A 10891-nucleotide genomic window follows, 5' to 3' on the forward strand; every position below is an offset into this window, starting at 1 on the left:
AACCGGCCGGAGGTCCCCTGGAAGCTCAGCGGGCCGTGGAGAAAGCTTAGCCGGGGTGCCTGGAGCCTCGGCCGGCTTAAAATGTGAGGAGGAAAGCGCGCGGAGAACCGGCCGGAGGTCCCCTGGAAGCTCAGCGGGACGTGGGAAACGCTTGGCCGGGGTGCCGGAAGCCTCGGCCGGCTTAAAAGTGAGGAGGAAAGCGCGCGGAGAACCGGCCGGAGGTCCCCTGGAAGCTCAGCGGGCCGTGGGAAACGCTTGGCCGGGGTGCCGGGAGCCTCGGCCGGCTTAAAACGTGAGGAGGAAAGCACCGGGAGAACCGGCTGGAGGTCTTCTGGAAGCTCAGCGGGCCGCCGAAAACGCGTAGCCGAGGTGCCGGGAGCCTCCTCGGGCGTCAAAAGTGAGGAGCGACGCACCCCCGAGAACCGCCCGGGTCCTCCAGCCACCGTTGAAAAAGACGTCGAGTCAGGCTACCTTAAGAGAGTCACAGTTACTCCCGCCGTTTACCCGCGCGGAGCGTCATCGCCTCCGCGAACCGTCAAAAATAAATAAATTCATAAATAAATAAATGTCAAGTGAGCCTACCTTAAGAGAGTCACAGTTACTCCCGCCGTTTACCCGCGCGGAGCGTCATCGCCTCCGCGAACCGTCAAAAATAAATAAATACATAAATAAATAGATGTCAAGTGAGCCTACCTTAAGAGAGTCACAGTTACTCCCGCCGTTTACCCGCGCGGAGCGTCATCGCCTCCGCGAACCGTCAAAAATAAATAAATACATAAATAAATAGATGTCAAGTGAGCCTACCTTAAGAGAGTCACAGTTACTCCCGCCGTTTACCCGCGCGGAGCGTCATCGCCTCCGCGAACCGTCAAAAATAAATAAATACATAAATAAATAGATGTCAAGTGAGCCTACCTTAAGAGAGTCACAGTTACTCCCGCCGTTTACCCGCGCGGAGCGTCATCGCCTCCGCGAACCGTCAAAAATAAATAAATACATAAATAAATAGATGTCAAGTGAGCCTACCTTAAGAGAGTCACAGTTACTCCCGCCGTTTACCCGCGCGGAGCGTCATCGCCTCCGCGAACCGTCAAAAATAAATAAATACATAAATAAATAGATGTCAAGTGAGCCTACCTTAAGAGAGTCACAGTTACTCCCGCCGTTTACCCGCGCGGAGCGTCATCGCCTCCGCGAACCGTCAAAAATAAATAAATACATAAATAAATAGATGTCAAGTGAGCCTACCTTAAGAGAGTCACAGTTACTCCCGCCGTTTACCCGCGCGGAGCGTCATCGCCTCCGCGAACCGTCAAAAATAAATAAATACATGAATAAATAGTCAAGTGAGCCTACCTTAAGAGAGTCGTAGTTACTCCCGCCGTTCGGCCGCTTAAAGTGCCACGGGAGGCGTAGCAATGCGAGTGAGTGTGCGCCAAGTGCGAGAGGCGGTGTATTTACTCGCCGTGTCCGCGAGAGGGAGGTAACTCCCCGTTGCGACCTCCGGGAGAGCAACGGGCCGCCGAAAACGCTCAGCCGAGGTGCTGGAAGCCTCGGCCGGCTCTCAAAGCGAGGCGCGAGGCACCGGGAGAACCGGCTGGAGGTACCCTGGAAGCTCAGCGGGCCGTGGGAAACGCTCAGCCGAGGTGCTGGAAGCCTCGGCCGGCTCACAAAGCGAGGCGCGAGGCACCGGGAGAACCGGCTGGAGGTCCCCTGGAAGCTCAGCGGGCCGTGGGAAACGCTCAGCCGAGGTGCTGGAAGCCTCGGCCGGCTCACAAAGCGAGGCGCGAGGCACCGGGAGAACCGGCCGGAGGTCCCCTGGAAGCTCAGCGGGCCGTGGAGAAAGCTTAGCCGGGGTGCCGGAAGCCTCGGCCGGCTTAAAATGTGAGGAGGAAACCGGCTGGACGTCTTCTGGAAGATCAGCGGGCCGTGGAAAATGCTAAGCCGAGGTGCTGGTTGTCGAATAAGGCTCCGCCATCTCGTAGAAGGTGCTAATAAAGTTCATATCCGCTCGGCTGGAGGTAATTGGCCCGCGGACCGGCCGGCGGGACCTCCGTGACAGCCTACCCGCCTGGCGGTGCCTCCTGGCCGGCGTGCATTCCGGGCCGCGACCGCTAACTTACGGGACCATAAATGGCCCGCGGACCAGCTGGCGGGACCTCCGTGACCGCCTATCCGCCTGGCGGTGCCTCCTGGCCGGCCTGGATTCCGGACCGCGACCGCTCACTCGCGGGACCCTAAATGGCCCGCGGACCAGCCGGCGGGACCTCCGTGACAGCCTATCCGCCTCCCGGTGGCTGCTGGCCGGCGCGGATTCCGGGCCGCGACCGCTAACTTACGGGACCCCAATTGGCCCGCGGACCAGCCGGCGGGACCCCCGTGACCGCCTATCCGCCTTGGCCGGTTCCCCGGCCGGCCACGGATGGCGAGAATCCGGCCTCCTCGCCCGGAGCGCTCGTCGGCTTCGGCGAAAAATGCACTAAGTGCCAAACCCCATTCATTTACAATGGCGTGTCCGCCAGAGGGCGCAGTTCCCCCCGCGGACCGGCCGGCGGGACCTCCGTGACAGCCTATCCGCCTGGCGGTGGCTGCGGGCCGGCGCGGATTCCGGGCCGCGACCGCTAACTTACGGGACCCCGATTGGCCCGCGGACCAGCCGGCGGGACCTCCGTGACCGCCTATCCGCCTGCGCTGGTTCCCCGGCCGGCGCGAATTCCGGGCCGCGACCGCTAACTTACGGGACCCCGATTGGCCCGCGGACCAGCCGGCGGGACCTCCGTGACCGCCTATCCGCCTGCGCTGGTTCCCCGGCCGGCGCGAATTCCGGGCCGCGACCGCTAACTTACGGGACCCCGATTGGCCCGCGGACCAGCCGGCGGGACCTCCGTGACCGCCTATCCGCCTGCGCTGGTTCCCCGGCCGGCGCGAATTCCGGGCCGCGACCGCTAACTTACGGGACCCCGATTGGCCCGCGGACCAGCCGGCGGGACCTCCGTGACCGCCTATCCGCCTGCGCTGGTTCCCCGGCCGGCGCGAATTCCGGGCCGCGACCGCTAACTTACGGGACCCCGATTGGCCCGCGGACCAGCCGGCGGGACCTCCGTGACCGCCTATCCGCCTGCGCTGGTTCCCCGGCCGGCGCGAATTCCGGGCCGCGACCGCTAACTTACGGGACCCCGATTGGCCCGCGGACCAGCCGGCGGGACCTCCGTGACCGCCTATCCGCCTGCGCTGGTTCCCCGGCCGGCGCGAATTCCGGGCCGCGACCGCTAACTTACGGGACCCCAATTGGCCCGCGGACCAGCCGGCGGGACCTCCGTGACCGCCTATCCGCCTCCGCTGGTTCCCCGCTCGGCGTGGATTCCGGACCGCGACCGCTAAATTACGGGACCCAAATTGGCCCGCGGACCAGCCGGCGGGACCTCCGTGACCGCCTATCCGCCTTCGCTGGTTCCCCGGTCGGCCACAGATGACGAATATTCGGCCTCTCGCTCTGGAAGTCCTGCCGACTTAGCCGAAAATTTTCTAAGTGCCATCGGCTCTCGCTCGGAAAAGTGTCCGCCTCGTCTGGTTCCCCAGCTCGGCCTCAGAATTCGAAAATTCGGCCTCTCTGAGGTACCAGGGGTAGGCTTTATGTACTTGGTCCCCCCAGTTAGTGTACTCATCACTTTACCCCCCTTTCGCAAAATATAGTCGGCACGTATGTGCAGAACTGTTTATTTTCATTTTAAAAATTTTCTAAGTGCCAGCGGAAGCTGTCACACGAACTGTCCGAGCTACCACGGTGCCCATCCCGGGCAGTGACGGCAAAAGGCCGATGTGTGTTTGATGGAAGTCTGAATAATTTCTAAGTGCCAACGGCTCAACCGCCGTAAAGTGTCCGCCTCGGCTGGTTCTCCCGGTCGGCCCGAACGAGCGAAAATTCGGCCTCTTCCCCTGGAGGTCCGGAACATTTTGGCGAATATTTTCAAAGTGCCAACGGCTGTTCCGCCGTAACGTGTCCGACCCGGCTGGTTCCTCCGGTCGGCCCGAACGAGCGAAAATTCGGCCTCTTCCCCTGGAGGTCCGGACGACTTTGGCGAATATTTTCTAAGTGCGAACGGCTGTTGCGCCGTAACGTGTCCGACCCGGCTGGTTCCTCCGGTCGGCCTGAACGAGCGAAAATTCGGCCTCTTCCCCTGGAGGTCCGGACGACTTTGGCGAATATTTTCAAAGTGCCAACGGCTGTTGGGCCGTAAAGTGTCCGACCCGGCTGGTTCCTCCGGTCGGCCCGAACGAGCGAAAATTCGGCCTCTTCCCCTGGAGGTCCGGAACATTTTGGCGAATATTTTCAAAGTGCCAACGGCTGTTGCGCCGTAACGTGTCCGACCCGGCCGGTTCCTCCGGTCGGCCCGAACGAGCGAAAATTCGGCCTCTTCCCCTGGAGGTCCGGAACATTTTGGCGAATATTTTCAAAGTGCCAACGGCCGTTCCGCCGTAAAGTGTCCGACCCGGCTGGTTCCTCCGGTCGGCCCGAACGAGCGAAAATTCGGCCTCTTCCCCTGGAGGTCCGGACGACTTTGGCGAATATTTTCAAAGTGCCAACGGCTGTTGGGCCGTAAAGTGTCCGACCCGGCTGGTTCCTCCGGTCGGCCCGAACGAGCGAAAATTCGGCCTCTTAACCCTGGAGGTCCGTTCAAGTTTAACGAATAATTTCTAAGTGCTAACGGCTGTTGCGCCGTAACGTGTCCGACCCGGCCGGTTCCTCCGGTCGGCCCGAACGAGCGAAAATACGGCCTCTTCCCCTGGAGGTCCGGAACATTTTGGCGAATATTTTCAAAGTGCCAACGGCTGTTGCGCCGTAACGTGTCCGACCCGGCTGGTTCCTCCGGTCGGCCCGAACGAGCGAAAATTCGGCCTCTTCCCCTGGAGGTCCGGAACATTTTGGCGAATATTTTCTAAGTGCCATCGGCTCTTCCGCCGTAAGGTGTCCGACTCGGCCGGTTCCTCCGGTCGGCCCGAACGAGCGAAAATTCGGCCTCTTCCCCTGGAGGTCCTGTCAAGTTTAACGAATATTTTCTAAGTGCCATCGGCTCTTCCGCCGTAAGGTGTCCGACTCGGCCGGTTCCTCCGGTCGGCCTGAACAAGTGAAAATTCGGCCTCTTCCCCTGGAGGTCCGGAACATTTTGGCGAATATTTTCTAAGTGCCATCGGCTCTTCCGCCGTAAGGTGTCCGACTCGGCCGGTTCCTCCGGTCGGCCTGAACGAGCGAAAATTCGGCCTCTTCCCCTGGAGGTCCTGTCAAGTTTAACGAATATTTTCTAAGTGCCATCGGCTCTTCCGCCGTAAAGCGTCCGACTCGGCTGGTTCCCGATGTCGGCCAGAACAAGTGGAAATTCGGCCTCTTCCCCTGGAGGTCAGTTGAAGTTTAACGAATATTTTCAAAGTGCCAACGGCTGCTCCGCCGTAAAGCGTCCGACTCGGCTGGTTCCCGATGTCGGCCAGAACAAGTGAAAATTCGGCCTCTTCCCCTGGAGGTCCGTTCAAGATTAACGAATATTTTCTAAGTGCCAACGGCTGCTCCGCCGTAAAGCGTCCGACTCGGCTGGTTCCCGATGTCGGCCAGAATAAGTGGAAATTCGGCCTCTTCCCCTGGAGGTCCGTTCAAGATTAACGAATATTTTCTAAGTGCCAACGGCTCTTGCGCCGAAAAGCGTCCGACTCGGCTGGTTCCCGATGTCGGCCAGAACAAGTGAAAAATCGGCCTCTTCCCCTGGAGGTCAGTTGAAGTTTAACGAATATTTTCTAAGTGCCATCGGCTCTTCCGCCGTAAGGTGTCCGACTCGGCTGGTTCCCGATGTCGGCCAGAAAAAGTGACAATTCGGCCTCTTCCCCTGGAGGTCCTTTGAAGTTTAGCGAATATTTTCTAAGTGCCAACGGCTCTTGCGCCGAAAAGCGTCCGCCTCGGCTGGTTCCCGCGGTCGGACACAAAATGTGTCAATTCGGCCTCTCTGAGGTACCAGGGGTAGGCTTTATGTACTTGGTCCCCCCACTTAGTGTACTCATCACTTTACCCCCCTTTCGCAAAATATAGTCGGCACGTATGTGCAGAACTGTTTATTTTCATTTTAAAAATTGTCTAAGTGCCAGCGGAAGCTGTCAAACGAACTGTCCGAGCTACCACGGTGCCCATCCCGGGCAGTGACGGCAAAAGGCCGATGTGTGTTTATGGAAGTCTGAATAATTTCTAAGTGCCAACGGCTGCTCCGCCGTAAAGTGTCCGCCTCGGCTGGTTCCCCCGGTCGGCCAGAACAAGTGAAAATTCGGCCTCTTCCCCTGGAGGTCCGGAACATTTTGGCGAATATTTCCTAAGTGCCAACGGCTGCTCCGCCGTAAAGTGTCCGCCTCGGCCGGTTCACCCGGTCGGCCAGAACAAGTGAAAATTTGGCCTCTTCCCCTGGAGGTCCGGAACATTTTGGCGAATATTTCCTAAGTGCCAACGGCTGCTCCGCCGTAAAGTGTCCGACTCGGCTGGTTCCCCCGGTCGGCCAGAACAAGTGAAAAATCGGCCTCTTCCCCTGGAAGTCCGGCCGACTTAAGGCGAATATTTCCTAAGTGCCAACGGCTGTTCCGCCGTAAAGAGTCCGACTCGGCTGGTTCCCGATATCGGCCAGAACAAGTGAAAATTCGGCCTCTTCCCCTGGAAGTCCGGCCGAGTTAAGGCAAATATTTCCTAAGTGCCAACGGCTGCTCCGCCGTAAAGCGTCCGACTCGGCTGGTTCCCGATGTCGGCCAGAACAAGTGGACATTCGGCCTCTTCCCCTGGAAGTCCGGCCAAGTTTGGCGAATATTTCCTAAGTGCCAACGGCTGCTCCGCCGTAAAGTGTCCGACTCGGCTGGTTCCCGATGTCGGCCAGAACAAGTGAATATTCGGCCTCTTCCCCTGGAGGTCCGGAACATTTTGGCAAATATTTCCTAAGTGCCAACGGCTGCTCCGCCGTAAAGAGTCCGACTCGGCTGGTTCCCGATGTCGGCCAGAACAAGTGAAAATTCGGCCTCTTCCCCTGGAAGTCCGGCCGAGTTCGGCGAATATTTCCTAAGTGCCAACGGCTGTTCCGCCGTAAAGAGTCCGACTCGGCTGGTTCCCGATGTCGGCCAGAACAAGTGAAAATTCGGCCTCTTCCCCTGGAGGTCCGTTCAAGATTAACGAATATTTTCTAAGTGCCAACGGCTCTTGCGCCGAAAAGCGTCCGACTCGGCTGGTTCCCGATGTCGGCCAGAACAAGTGAAAATTCGGCCTCTTCCCCTGGAGGTCCGTTCAAGATTAACGAATATTTTCTAAGTGCCAACGGCTGCTCCGCCGTAAAGCGTCCGCTTCGGCTGGTTCCCGATGTCGGCCAGAACAAGTGAAAATTCGGCCTCTTCCCCTGGAGGTCCGTTCAAGATTAACGAATATTTTCTAAGTGCCAACGGCTCTTGCGCCGAAAAGCGTCCGCCTCGGCTGGTTCCCGATGTCGGCCAGAACAAGTGAAAATTCGGCCTCTTCCCCTGGAGGTCCGTTCACGATTAACGAATATTTTCTAAGTGCCAACGGCTCTTGCGCCGAAAAGCGTCCGCCTCGGCTGGTTCCCGATGTCGGCCAGAACAAGTGAAAATTCGGCCTCTTCCCCTGGAGGTCCGTTCAAGATTAACGAATATTTTCTAAGTGCCAACGGCTCTTGCGCCGAAAAGCGTCCGCCTCGGCTGGTTCCCGCGGTCGGACACAAAATGTGTCAATTCGGCCTCTCTGAGGTACCAGGGGTGGGCTTTATGTACTTGGTCCCCCCACTTAGTGTACTCATCACTTTACCCCCATTTCGCAAAATATAGTCGGCACGTATGTGCAGAACTGTTTATTTTCATTTTAAAAATTGTCTAAGTGCCAGCGGAAGCTGTCACGCGAACTGTCCGAGCTACCACGGTGCCCATCCCGGGCAGTGACGGCAAAAGGCCGATGTGTGTTTGATGGAAGTCTGAATAATTTCTAAGTGCCAACGGCTCAACCGCCGTAAAGTGTCCGCCTCGGCTGGTTCTCCCGGTCGGCCCGAACGAGCGAAAATTCGGCCTCTTCCCCTGGAGGTCCGGAACATTTTGGCGAATATTTCCTAAGTGCCAACGGCTGCTCCGCCGTAAAGTGTCCGCCTCGGCTGGTTCCCCCGGTCGGCCAGAACAAGTGAAAATTCGGCCTCTTCCCCTGGAGGTCCGGAACATTTTGGCGAATATTTCCTAAGTGCCAACGGCTGCTCCGCCGTAAAGTGTCCGCCTCGGCCGGTTCACCCGGTCGGCCAGAACAAGTGAAAATTTGGCCTCTTCCCCTGGAGGTCCGGAACATTTTGGCGAATATTTCCTAAGTGCCAACGGCTGCTCCGCCGTAAAGTGTCCGCCTCGGCCGGTTCACCCGGTCGGCCAGAACAAGTGAAAATTTGGCCTCTTCCCCTGGAGGTCCGGAACATTTTGGCGAATATTTCCTAAGTGCCAACGGCTGCTCCGCCGTAAAGTGTCCGACTCGGCTGGTTCCCCCGGTCGGCCAGAACAAGTGAAAAATCGGCCTCTTCCCCTGGAAGTCCGGCCGAGTTAAGGCAAATATTTCCTAAGTGCCAACGGCTGCTCAGCCTTAAAGTGTCCGACTCGGCTGGTTCCCGATGTCGGCCAGAACAAGTGAAAATCCGGCCTCTTCCCCTGGAAGTCCGGCCGAGTTAAGGCAAATATTTCCTAAGTGCCAACGGCTGCTCAGCCTTTAAGTGTCCGACTCGGCTGGTTCCCGATGTTGGCCAGAACAAGTGAAAATCCGGCCTCTTCCCCTGGAAGTCCGGCCGAGTTAAGGCAAATATTTCCTAAGTGCCAAGGGCTGCTCAGCCTTAAAGGGCCCGACTCGTCTGGTTCCCGATGTCGGCCAGAACAAGTGACAATTCGGCCTCTTCCCCTGGAGGTCTTTTCAAGTTTAACGAATATTTTCTAAGTGCCGACGGCTGCTCCGCCTTAAAGCGTCCGACTCGGCTGGTTCCCGATGTCGGCCAGAACAAGTGACAATTCGGCCTCTTCCCCTGGAGGTCCTTTCAAGTTTAACGAATATTTTCTAAGTGCCAACGGCTGCTCCGCCTTAAAGCGTCCGACTCGGCTGGTTCCCGATGTCGGCCAGAACAGGTGAAAATTCGGCCTCTTCCCCTGGAGGTCCGTTCAAGTTTGGCGAATATTTTCTAAGTGCCAACGGCTGCTCCGCCTTAAAGTGTCCGACTCGGCTGGTTCCCGATGTCGGGCAGAACAAGTGACAATTCGGCCTCTTCCCCTGGAAGTCCGGCCGAGTTTGGCGAATATTTTCTAAGTGCCAACGGCTGCTCCGCCGTAAAGAGTCCGACTCGGCTGGTTCCCGATGTCGGCCAGAACAAGTGACAATTCGGCCTCTTCCCCTGGAGGTCCTTTGAAGTTTAGCGAATATTTTCTAAGTTCCAACGGCTCTTGCGCCGAAAAGCGTCCGACTCGGCTGGTTCCCGATGTCGGCCAGAACAGGTGAAAATTCGGCCTCTTCCCCTGGAGGTCCGTTCAAGTTTGGCGAATATTTTCTAAGTGCCAACGGCTGCTCCGCCTTAAAGTGTCCGACTCGGCTGGTTCCCGATGTCGGGCAGAACAAGTGACAATTCGGCCTCTTCCCCTGGAAGTCCGGCCGAGTTTGGCGAATATTTTCTAAGTGCCAACGGCTGCTCCGCCGTAAAGAGTCCGACTCGGCTGGTTCCCGATGTCGGCCAGAAAAAGTGACAATTCGGCCTCTTCCCCTGGAGGTCCTTTGAAGTTTAGCGAATATTTTCTAAGTGCCAACGGCTCTTGCGCCGAAAAGCGTCCGCCTCGGCTGGTTCCCGCGGTCGGCCGTAATAGGCGAAAATTCGGCCTCTTCCCCTGGAGCGACCTCCAAATTTGGGCGAAATTTTTCTAAGTGCCTAAAGGTACCAGGGGTTTGGGTACCAGGGGTGCAGTACGAACTGGTCTTTTGTCAACCCATGTACTTTTTCTAGAGTACATGGGTTGGTCCCCCCACTTAGTGTACTCATCACTTTACCCCCCTTTCGCAAAATATAGTCAGAACGAGCATGGGGGACGCAATTGTTTTCCATGCAAATCAATTGGGCCTGGTCCGAGCGCTGGTAACGGCCGCCAGCAAGCGTCCCCTGCTCGGATAGCAGAACTGAAGAAGGCACGGCACTTCCAGAGAGAGAGAGAAAATTTTCTAAGTGCCACATTTCTCAAAAATTTTCAAAGTGCCACATTTCTCAAAAATTTTCAAAGTGCCACATTTCTCAAAAATTTTCAAAGTGCCACATCTCTCAAAAATGTTCAAAGTGCCACATCTCTGAAAAACTTTCTAAGTGCCACATCTCTGAAAAACTTTCTAAGTGCCACATCTCTGAAAAACTTTCTAAGTGCCACATCTCTGAAAAATTTTCTAAGTGCCACAGCACGGCTGTGAAATATTCAAAGTCCTACAGGCATTGGCAGAATCCGCGGACGGCCGTCTGCTCCCGGCGGCCGCCGCGAAGCTACTACCCCCTCCCGGGGACGGCTGTCTGCTCCCGGCAGCCGTCCTTACCCCCCTCCCCCGTTTGCACCGCCTGAAGTTAGACCCGCCTTGGTAGGGCCCCCACCGGCCCCGGCTCGCCGGCGTTGGGTGGACGGTTCCTGCCCACTTGCGGGTCCCGGTCGCTTGGCAACCGACCGGGGAGGACCAGCCGCCTCCTTAAACACAGGCTGGAAGGGAAATCCGATCAAGCTACGGAGGACCGGCCGCCTCCTTAAACACAGGCCGGAAGGGAAATCCGATCAAGCTACGGAGGACCGGTCGCCTCCCTAAACACAGGCTGGGCAAAAATCTGCGAATGGGCCC

Source organism: Syngnathus scovelli, unplaced genomic scaffold (genome assembly GCF_024217435.2).
Source record: "Syngnathus scovelli strain Florida unplaced genomic scaffold, RoL_Ssco_1.2 HiC_scaffold_80, whole genome shotgun sequence".
NCBI lineage: Eukaryota > Metazoa > Chordata > Actinopteri > Syngnathiformes > Syngnathidae > Syngnathus > Syngnathus scovelli.